Source organism: Alexandromys fortis, unplaced genomic scaffold (genome assembly GCF_014885135.2).
Source record: "Alexandromys fortis isolate MF-2015 unplaced genomic scaffold, M_Fortis_MF-2015_v1.1 scaffold_385, whole genome shotgun sequence".
Classification (NCBI taxonomy): domain Eukaryota; kingdom Metazoa; phylum Chordata; class Mammalia; order Rodentia; family Cricetidae; genus Alexandromys; species Alexandromys fortis.
This window is the reverse complement of record NW_026068265.1, coordinates 159,759-169,768: the sequence shown is the minus strand read 5'-3', so window position 1 is coordinate 169,768 and position 10,010 is coordinate 159,759. Positions and strand designations below refer to the sequence as shown.

General features: G+C 42.3%; 1 non-coding gene across 1 annotated transcript; it reads right to left on the bottom strand.

Moving 5' to 3' along the window:
- Positions 1–9,299: 9,299 nt before the first annotated feature.
- Positions 9,300–9,406, bottom strand: LOC126494497 (U6 spliceosomal RNA). Its single transcript, XR_007590013.1, has one exon. It is a non-coding gene; the product is annotated as a U6 spliceosomal RNA (small nuclear RNA).
- Between the last annotated feature and the right edge of the window lie 604 nt (positions 9,407–10,010).

Here is a 10,010-nt window from a genome sequence, read left to right as displayed (position 1 = left end):
AAAAACACCAATGATAGGCCTTGCTGGTGAAGGTGTGGAGTAAGGGAATACTCATCCATGCTGTTGGGAATGCAAACTTGTGTAACCACTTTGGAAATCAGTGTGCTGGTTTCAAAGAAAATTTGGGATCAACCTACCCCAGGATCCAGCAATACCTCTCATGTGAATATACTCAAGACACGCCTTATCATACCACAAAAGCTTTTGTTCAAATATGTTCACAGCAGCATTATTTGTAATAGCCAGAAAGTGGAAACAACCTAGATTCCCTTCAATGGAAGAATGGATAAAGAAAGTGTAGAATATATACATATTAGAGTACTACTCAGCGGTAAAAAACAATGATATCTTGAATTTCATATGCAAATGGATAGAAATAGAAAACACTATCCTGAGTGAAGTAACCCAGACCCAAAAAGATGAATATGGTATGTCCTCACTCTGACCATGAGGGGTTGGTCCACCCACTGAGACAGTGTGCCTGTTCTAACGGGAGCTCATCAAATCCAGCTGGACTGGGACTGAATCAGCATGCGATCAAACCGGACTCGTTGAATGTGGCTGACAATGGGGACTGACTGAGAAGCCATTGATAAAGGCACTGGGACTTGTTTCTACTGCATGTACTGGCTTTCTGGGACCCTAGTCTATTTGGATACAAAGCTTCCTAGGCCTGGATGTAGGGGGGGAGGGCCTTGAACTTCCCACAATGCAGGGTTCCCTGCCCTCTCTTAAGGAGGGAGAGGAAGGGAGGAGGGTGAGTGGGGGAGCAGGAGGGGAATGGGAGGAGGGGAGGAAGTGTAAACTTTTTAATGGAAAAAATAAATAAATTAAAAATTAATCACAAATAAATGGAATATTCTATTAAAAAAAGAGAAAGAGAGCAAGTTGAAATTAAGGGTCCATTTTCTTCAGGGAAGTTTCACTTCTGCACTGTGATGGCTCACAAACTACTTTCTAGTCTGCATTCCACGCTAATGTACCTCAAACCCCTCCTTGTACCTATTCGCCTTCTTACAATAAATAAGGAAATAATACTCTACTTACAAAGCTTTTATCCCAAGTGCAAGGTGAGCAAATCAAGGAAAACTGGTTCTTTCTGGTCCTCTGACATGGGCTCTCTGAACACTTGAGCTAAGGAGTCAGTTGCAGAATCCACTCATCCAAGTCAAATTTATAAACTTCTCTCAGAACTGTATGAAGAAATGTGAGTCGCCTGAAAGAAGACGAGAATTCCTCTGCAGAAGAAGAGCACCTTGTCATTTTTCCTTTGTGAGTTTTGTTTGTCAGGGAAGGGTCAGTTATTTTATTTCTGATTTTGGATAAGGTCTTGCTCTGTAGCCAAGGCTGGCCTGGAAACCAAAACAGTTCTCCTGCCTCAGCCCACCCCAAGTAGTAGAATTGAGGGCCTGCTCTACCACATCCAGTCTATTTCTTTGATTATTTTGAGAGAAGATCTCTGTAGCTCAGGCTGGCTTCAAATGCTGCCTAAGCTTGCCCTAATTCATGATCTTCCTGCCTTGGCTTCCTAATGCTGAAGTTATACTGACCCATGACCACAGCTGGGCCCTTCGAGTTTTAAAGCCATTTCTGCAGGAAAATATTACTTCAAAAAGTGGCAGACCAAGAATCAATTTGATTCTAGTGAGGCGCTTGATCAGCTGCAGTCATGGCTTCTGTCACAGCTCCTGGAGACGAGATGAGGGCCAAGTTTGACAAACACCAATACCAGGTTCGTATTTAGGCCTTTGAAAAGAATGGATATCCTGATCGCAGAAGTGGCTAACTGGTCCAGATTCTGGATCCACGAGTCTACATGTGGTTTCAGAACCCAAGAATGTGAATATCAAAGAGAAACCAGGGGCGCTCCAGTGGTACCACAGTGTGGCCACAGGTCCCTCTCCTAGGACCGGGACTGCCTGAGTTAAGTCACAGTTGTTCAGACCAGCAAGGCCTCTTAGGAGCTCTAGGAAAGCTTCCCCAGGGCATTGGAGTGTTCCAGTTCTAGTCAAGCCACCCAGTGGAGGAATAGTGGTGTCCTGGATGGGAATGTATCCTCCCCTGACCTGGAGACTCCAACCAGTGAGCGAGGCGAGCCTTCTGGAGACTTCTGCTCTCCTTCTTTGGACCCAGCTGTGTTTCCACCTCCTACCTCCAAACATCTCTTCCCACAGCTGGATGCTGGTGGTACTAGGACTGAAATTTGGCTAGAGGCACCCAAGATGCTGCTATCTGGGGACTAGACCCTGCAGACACAAGGGCAGCATCCTTGCCCGAGGGAACTGACATTAGCATGGGGCTGACAACCTCTACCAGCTCTGAATCCTGAAACTGCACCTGTACTAAGGGGGGCTTGGGAGCAGCCAGAATCCTACCCTGCCCTACACTTTCAGCTTCTCCACCTCTGAGCTGTCATTGACCTCAGCTAACGACGAGGCCTGCTGAGCGCCTAGAACAATTTGTATCTCCCTTATCTCCCTTTTCCAGACTGGATCTGTGCTGTAGACACCAAAGCACATGGACTTCAACCCCGTGTCACTGTGGGGTCTGCAGCTCAGACTCTCACACAGGAAATCAAGAAGTGGCCTGAGTAAGAGGCCATCACTGGGGGACAAATGAACTATTACTTATCTGTAGCACAGAACATTGTGCAGAATTGAAAAGGAACGCAAAGATTTGCAGGCTTTCTCACAGACAGGACTTCCAGACATGCTTTACAGAGAAGTGCGATTATGCCCTATGAAAATGCAGGGGCAATAAGACAAGAAGAGGAGCTCGAAGTTTTCCTTTGATGGAAGACAAAAACAAATAGTTTTTTTTAAATCCCTCTTGTGGCTGGAGAGATGGCTCAGAGGGTAAGAGCACTAGCTGCTCTTCCAGAGGTCCTGAGTTCAATTCCCAGCAACCACATGGTGGCTCACAACCATCTGTAATGAGACCTGGTGCCTTCCTTGCCGGCAGTACATTGTATGCCTAATAAATAAATAAATCTTAAAAATAAAAATAAAAATAAATAAATAAATAAATCAAATCCCTCTCCTATGAGAGGTGGGCATGAAGAGCCACTTGCTCCATAGCTAAGGAGGTATCGGGATTTGATTGCTAACAGGATAAGAAGAGCCAGTATTGGTTTTTTTTTGAATGATGTGACAGCAGAAACATCATCCACACTCCAGCAAAGCTCCCACCCCAGGGATATTAATATTCTGCCACCACACTATGAACTCAGTGGGTTTGAGAGAGAGAGAAAGAGAGAGAGAAAACCCATGGTGTTGGATGGGTAGGGAGGAGATGGGAGATGAAGGAGGAATTGGGGGGCAGGATGAATATGATCAAGTTTATTGTCTGAAATTATGAAAGAATAAATTTAAAAGCATTTCAAAAATTTGTCTTGTGTGTAAGCATGGAATAAAGCAAAGACAATATTCTCCAAAGGGACTAAAGAGAAGACTTTAGAATCAGGATGAGAAGTATTCTGCACACGTGTATTATTTTATAGCCAATAAAGAATGACTCATAAACTGACCAGCTCATGTTTTGTTTTGTGGTTCTGGGGATTGACCTCAGGTTCTTGTGAATGCAGGGTAAATAAATACTTCTGTCACTGATCTGAATGTTTATTTTGCTGGCTATATTCTCAAATGAATTCTCCTTTATCTAATGGCAATCTCCTTTATCTAATGGCAAAATTAAAGAGGCAATCCAGAGAAACTTGCAAGATGTATAATACTCCAGACTCTTGCACATTGAGTTCAATTCGTTACATGTGGTCATGGGACTGCTACATTCAGTAACTGTTTCTGGGATTCTTATTGTAAAGAAAGTTCTAGGAAAGATACAAAAGGGAAACCATTTTCAATCCTGAATGGACATTGAGGGAGTCTTATTTTTAAATTTTTATTATTGTTCCTTTGCCTGCAAATTTCGAGGTGTCATGATTTTTTACTGCTGAGTGTGTAAATGTACCCCATTTTCTTTATCCATTCTTTTGTTGAGGGGCATCTAGGTTGTTTCCAGGTTCTGGCTACTACGAATAATGTTACTATAAACATAGTTGAGCAAAAGTCCTTGTGGTATGAAAGTACATACTTTGGGTGTACCCAAGAATGGTATTGCTGAGTCTTGAGATAGATTGATTCCCAATTTTCTGAGAAACTGCCATTCTGAATTCCAGAGCAGCTGTACAAGTTTACACTTTATTCTACATCCTCTCCAACATAAGCTGTCATCTGGATTTTTGATCTTAGCCATTCTGACAGGTGTAAGATGGTATCTCAGAGTCATTTTGATTTGCATTTCCCTGATGGCTAAGAGTGTTGAAGGTGAATGGATGGAACTAGAAAAGAAACATATTGAGCGAGATAAGCCAGATCTAGAAAGACAAACACAGTAGGTACTCACTAAGTGGATATTAGATGTAAAGAAAAGAATAACCAGGCTACAATCCACAACCCCTGAGACGCTAGATAACAAGGAGGACAGCAAGAAGAGAGACATGCAAGAATGCCCCTAGGAAGGGGAACTAGGATCTCCAGAGTAAACTGAGAGCCTGGGGGAGGGAGGGGTGGAGGGGAGGCAGGATGAGAATGTGAAGGAATGGAATGGTTGAGTTGAGGAAGGAAGAGAGAGAGAGAGAGAGAGAGAGAGAGAGAGAGAGAGAGAGAGAATAGAAGATACCCAGATAGAGAAAGCCATATGGGGTTAGGGATAAATCTGGTTCTAGGAAGCTCCAAGGAATCCATAAGGATGACCCCAGCTAAGACTCCTAGCAACAGTAGAGAGGGTGCCTAAACTGGCTCCCTTAATTAGATTGATGATCACCCTAATTGTCATCATAGAACCAAACCTTTATCCAGTTAACTGATGGAAGCAGATTCAGAGACCCACAGCTAAGCACTGGGCCAAGCTCCCAGAGTCCACTCAGAGAGGGAAGAGTGATACTATGAGCAAAGGGGTTATAGACCATAATGGGGATACCTACAGAAACAGCTGACACGAGCTAGTGGAAGCTCACTGACTGACAGCTGGGGAACCTGCATAGGACTGAACTAGGCCCTCTGAATGTGGGTGAGTGTTGTGTAGCTTGGGCAGTTTGTGGGGCCACTGGCAGTGAGACCAGGATTTATGCCTAGTGCTTGAAATGGCTTTTTGGAGCCCATGCCCTATGTAGGGATACCTTGCTCAGCTTTAATACAGGGGGGAGGGGCTTGGTCCTGCCTCAGCTTGATTAAGCCAGACTTTATAGACTCCCCATGGGAGGCCCTACCTTCTCTGAAGACTGGATGGGGGTTTGGATGGGAGATTATGAGATGAGTGGGAGAAGGGGAGGGAGGGGAACTGTGGTTGGTATGTAAAATTAAAAAAAAAAACTTTTAAATAAAAAATTAAAAAAAATATCATTTTCTTGGCCATAGTGGTGCACACCTTTAATCCCAGGATTCAGGAGGCAGAGGCAGGTGAAATCTCTGTGAGTTTCAAGTCAGCCTGTTCTACATAGTGACTTCCAAAAACACCAAAGCTACCCAATGAGGCACTGTCTCAGAAATTATTATTGTGTGCATGATTTGTATGTGTGTGAGTGTGGGCAAGCCTGTTCCATCATACCCATGTGGAGGTCCAATAACAACTTTCGGAAATGGTTCTTTCCTTAGACCATGGTTTCTAGGAAACAAATTCTGGCCATCAGGTATGCCCACCAGGCACTCTTCCCTACTGGGCTATCTCAGGGGCCCAGCTGGATCATCTTTAAACATACACACTGCATATACTAGGCCTTAGTCTCCAAACTGAAAGATTATTATTTAACTCATGCAGAATGGGGCTAGGCATCAGTTGGCTAATTAGCTGCTCAGTTTTTCTTTGTCTTAAGACAGTGTTTCACTGCATAACCCAGATTGTCCTGAAAAGTCACAATCCTCTGTAGTTACCTGAGTTAAACAGCTAAAGGCATATAACAACATGGACTGCTAGGCATGTTAGCATCTTTTGTTATTACCTTCATATCTATCTATCTATCTATCTATCTATCTATCTATCTACCTACCTATCTACCTACCTATCTACCTATCTATCTATCTATCTATCTACCTATCTATCTACCTATCTATCTATCTATCTATCTCTATCATCTAGCTGGCTAGCAATCATCTATATCTTACATATGTTACTGTCTGGGTACGCAGGTGCCATGGTACACATGTTGAAATCAGAGGACAATGTACTGGAGTTGTTTCTGTCTTTCTACCAGGTGGGTTGCAGGTTGTTTTTCCTTGCTGAGTCTACCTCATTGAGATTTTTAAACATCTTTGCAGAAGACTCTAGGGTTGAGCTACTCAGCATCCCAGCATTTCAGAAACAGTGCTCTTTCCTTCTCTCCCTCTCAGGTTTATTTGTTTTTGTGGCAAGTTCTCCCTTTTGAGCCGAGACTAGTGTCTAAGTCATAACAATCCTCCTACTCCAGCTGCCTACATGCTGTAATTATAGGTATGATCTCCCAGTGGAAACAAGGATTTCAAATGGATCTTTGGTTTTACGAATCCTTTTTTTAAAATATTTATTTATTTATTATGTATACAGTACTGTCTTTGTGTATGCCTGCAGGCCAGAAGAGGCACCAGACCCTATTATAGATGGTTGTGAGCCACGATGTGGTTGCTGGGAATTGAACTCAGGACCTTTGGAAGAGTAGGCAGTGCTCTTAACCGCTGAGCCATCTCTCTAGCCCCGGTTTTACGAATCCTTTACACTCAGAAACACTATAGAAAATACAGAGAGTTTTGCTTTAAGCAGTTCATACTGATATTTTTTTTTTTGCTTTTTTATTCAGGCACTATATTATACAATATATTTTAATAGTGCTTTTTCCCTCCTCCAATGTCCCTAGAGACTTCCCCCCTCACTACCCATCTGATTCAATGAACTTTCTTTCTCTATCTCTTTATAAACAGATATACAAAGAAACATATGTCAAAAAATAACCACACACAAAAAAATGAAAATATACTAGCGAAAGAATAAGAGATAAGAATGTTCAAAGAAAGCAATAAGAGACAAAAGTTTTAACAAAATATCATTGATTTATTTTGTATTGTCCATCTACTCCCAGAATTCTTCAGTCTCATATTTTCTGCACCTTAGTCAGTTGTAGTATAGTAGTTTTTAAAAGATTAAATAGAGCTGGAAATATAGTTCAGTGCTAGAAAATTTGCCTACCTTGTGCAATGTCATGGGTTCAACCCATAATACTGAAAAAAAATGAAACTAATATTTAAAAATGATCATTTATTAATTAAAGATTTTCAATGATAGAGTCATTACATGATAATATTAATGGCATACAATTGATAACTCTCTCTCTCTCTCTCTCTCTCTCTCTCTCTCTCTCTCTCTCTCTCACACACACACACACACACAAGTTATCTGGATGTCGCTGGTACATGCCTATAATCCCAGCACTCAAGATACTGAAGCAGGAAGATCTTGAGGTCAAGGTCAGTCTGGAATGTATAGTAAGACTGTGCTTTAAAAAGAAACAAATAGAAACATTAGTGAGAAGAGTATTAGCATTAGTGAGGAGAGTATTAGCATTAGTGGGAAGAGTAGCACCAATCTGAATGGAGATAGCAGGTCTGGGCCTGTCACTGAAAGCGGACTTTGCAACATGGTGGACCAACTAAAAAATAGACTGTAAAATTTAGAGATGTCTTTTAGTTATTTGGCAAAGATGGTGAAGGAAACAGGAGAACAAAGGAAATAGAGAGTGTGGTGATGTCCCTTGGACAGAATCCCACAAAAACAGAGTTACAAGACCTGATTAACAAAGTAGATGCTGATAGAGATGGCACAATAGACTTCCCTAAATTTTTGACAGTGGCGGCAAGAAAAATTAAGGCACAGAGAGTAAAAAGAGACTATAAAGCATTCTGTGTATTGTAAGGATGTCAAAGGCACATGATGCCAGCAGGTGATGACAAACTTTGGAGAGAAGTTAACAGATGAAAGGACTGAAGAAATGGTCTGGGAAGCAGATACCAATGGTAATACTCAAGAATACTGTTAAGACCTTGTACAAATGATTAGAGCAAAATGAAAAAGTTACACAGAATGTGCTAAATGTCTTTTTTTGAGACAATGTTTCACCATGTAGTCCTGGCTGTCCTGGAACTCGCTGAGATCCTCCCACCTTTGCCTCCAGATTGCTTGGACTTAATATAAGCCTGCCCCTCTCTCTCTCTCTCTCTCTCTCTCTCTCTCTCTCTCTCTCTCTCTCTCTCTCTCTGTTGGAGCCCGTGAGGGTCCAACATAAATTCCCTAACCCTGCTGGAATGGAGTCACGAGGAATAAAATTGACATAGCTTACACCGTCATCATGGAAAAAGCCAGAATCACCGTTTATTGTCCAAACATCTTATATACCCACACCAAATTGAGGGGGGGGGGGGGGGGGCACATTACGCCATCACCTAGGCAACCAGGTGCCTGGGCTCAAGTCAGTCCGCATCTAGCAGTCAGGTAGGCCACGAATTAGCATCTCTATAAGACATCCTCCAAATTACAAAAGGAAGGAAGCACCAAACATCTAAACTCCTAAGTCATCAGCTTCAGTCAAATATCTCTTCTCAGGTAATCCACACTTTAACAAAAGAAGTTAGGAGCAGGCATCCTGGCTTTTGTTAAGGGCACAGACAGCTTGTGTGTCTGTAGAGCTACGTGATCAGCTCAAACCGGGCTAATGGCTTTTGTGCCATATCAAAATATGGGCCCACCTCTCTCTCTCTCTCTCTCTCTCTCTCTCTCTCTCTCTCTCTCTCTCTCTCTCTCTCATGTGTGACTGTACATGCATGCATGTGTGTGTGTGAGAGAGAGAGGCAGAAAGAACAACAGATATGTATCATAGCTTACATATGAAAATCAGAGGCCAAGCCCAGGTTTCCTTTCACTTTGAGACAGGGTCTCTTGCTCAGCACTGCATGCATCAGGCTAGATGATCCATGAGTCTCCAGGCAGTCTCCTGTCTCCTGTCTCCATTTCTCATGTGGTCGTAGAATCATAGGGTGCCATAGCTACCTTTTAAATGAGTTCTATGGATTTGAACTCAGGTCTTCACACTCCCACAGCAAGTGCTTTACTGAACTGAGCAATTTCCCCAGCCCCGGATGGACTGAATTTCTTGTGTCAAATAGCTTATTTGCCTTTTATTTGCTTATAACTTATAAAATTTCTCCACAACTACCAAACAAGTATATGTATAGTACTGAATATTTCATCCTCTATAGTTTCTTTACTTACTTACTTTCTTTTTTTTTATAGAACATTTCACGAATTTGCATGTCATCCTTGCGCAGGGGCCACGCTAGTCTTCTCTGTACCATTCCAATTTTAATATACGTGCTGCTGAAGCGAGTACTTCTTTACCTTCTTATTGGTATTGTCATTAAACCTTATTCTAGACAACATGCGCCACCCTCACTTGTACCATACTGCAGGCAGAGGCTGTTCATTCGTTACCCAGCCACCCAGAATTGAAATGATCACACAGAAACGATATTATTTGCACTATTGTTTGGCTAATAGCTTAAGCCTATTTCTGGCTTACTCTTATATCCTAAACTAACCCATTTCTATTAATCTGTATATCACCACATAGTTGTGGCTTACTGGCAAGGTTCCAGCACATCTGGCCCCAGCAGCGGCTCCATGGCTTCTCCCTGACTCTGCCTACTCCCTCTCCCAGCATTCAGTTTCGTTTACCCACTTAGCTCTCTCATAGGCCAAAGCAGTTTATTCATTGACAAATAAAAGCAGCACATATACATAAAGACTTCCCACACCACCATACCATCATCAGGAGCTCTACCCTACTTTTATGTGACATGTGACCTTTCATCCCTGCCTCCTTCTCACTGCCTCTACTTCTTCTCTTGGTGTCATATATACACAATGGATTTTTACTCAACCAGAAAGAAAAATGAAATCATGAAACTTTCAAGAAAAAGCATGGTTCTGGAAAG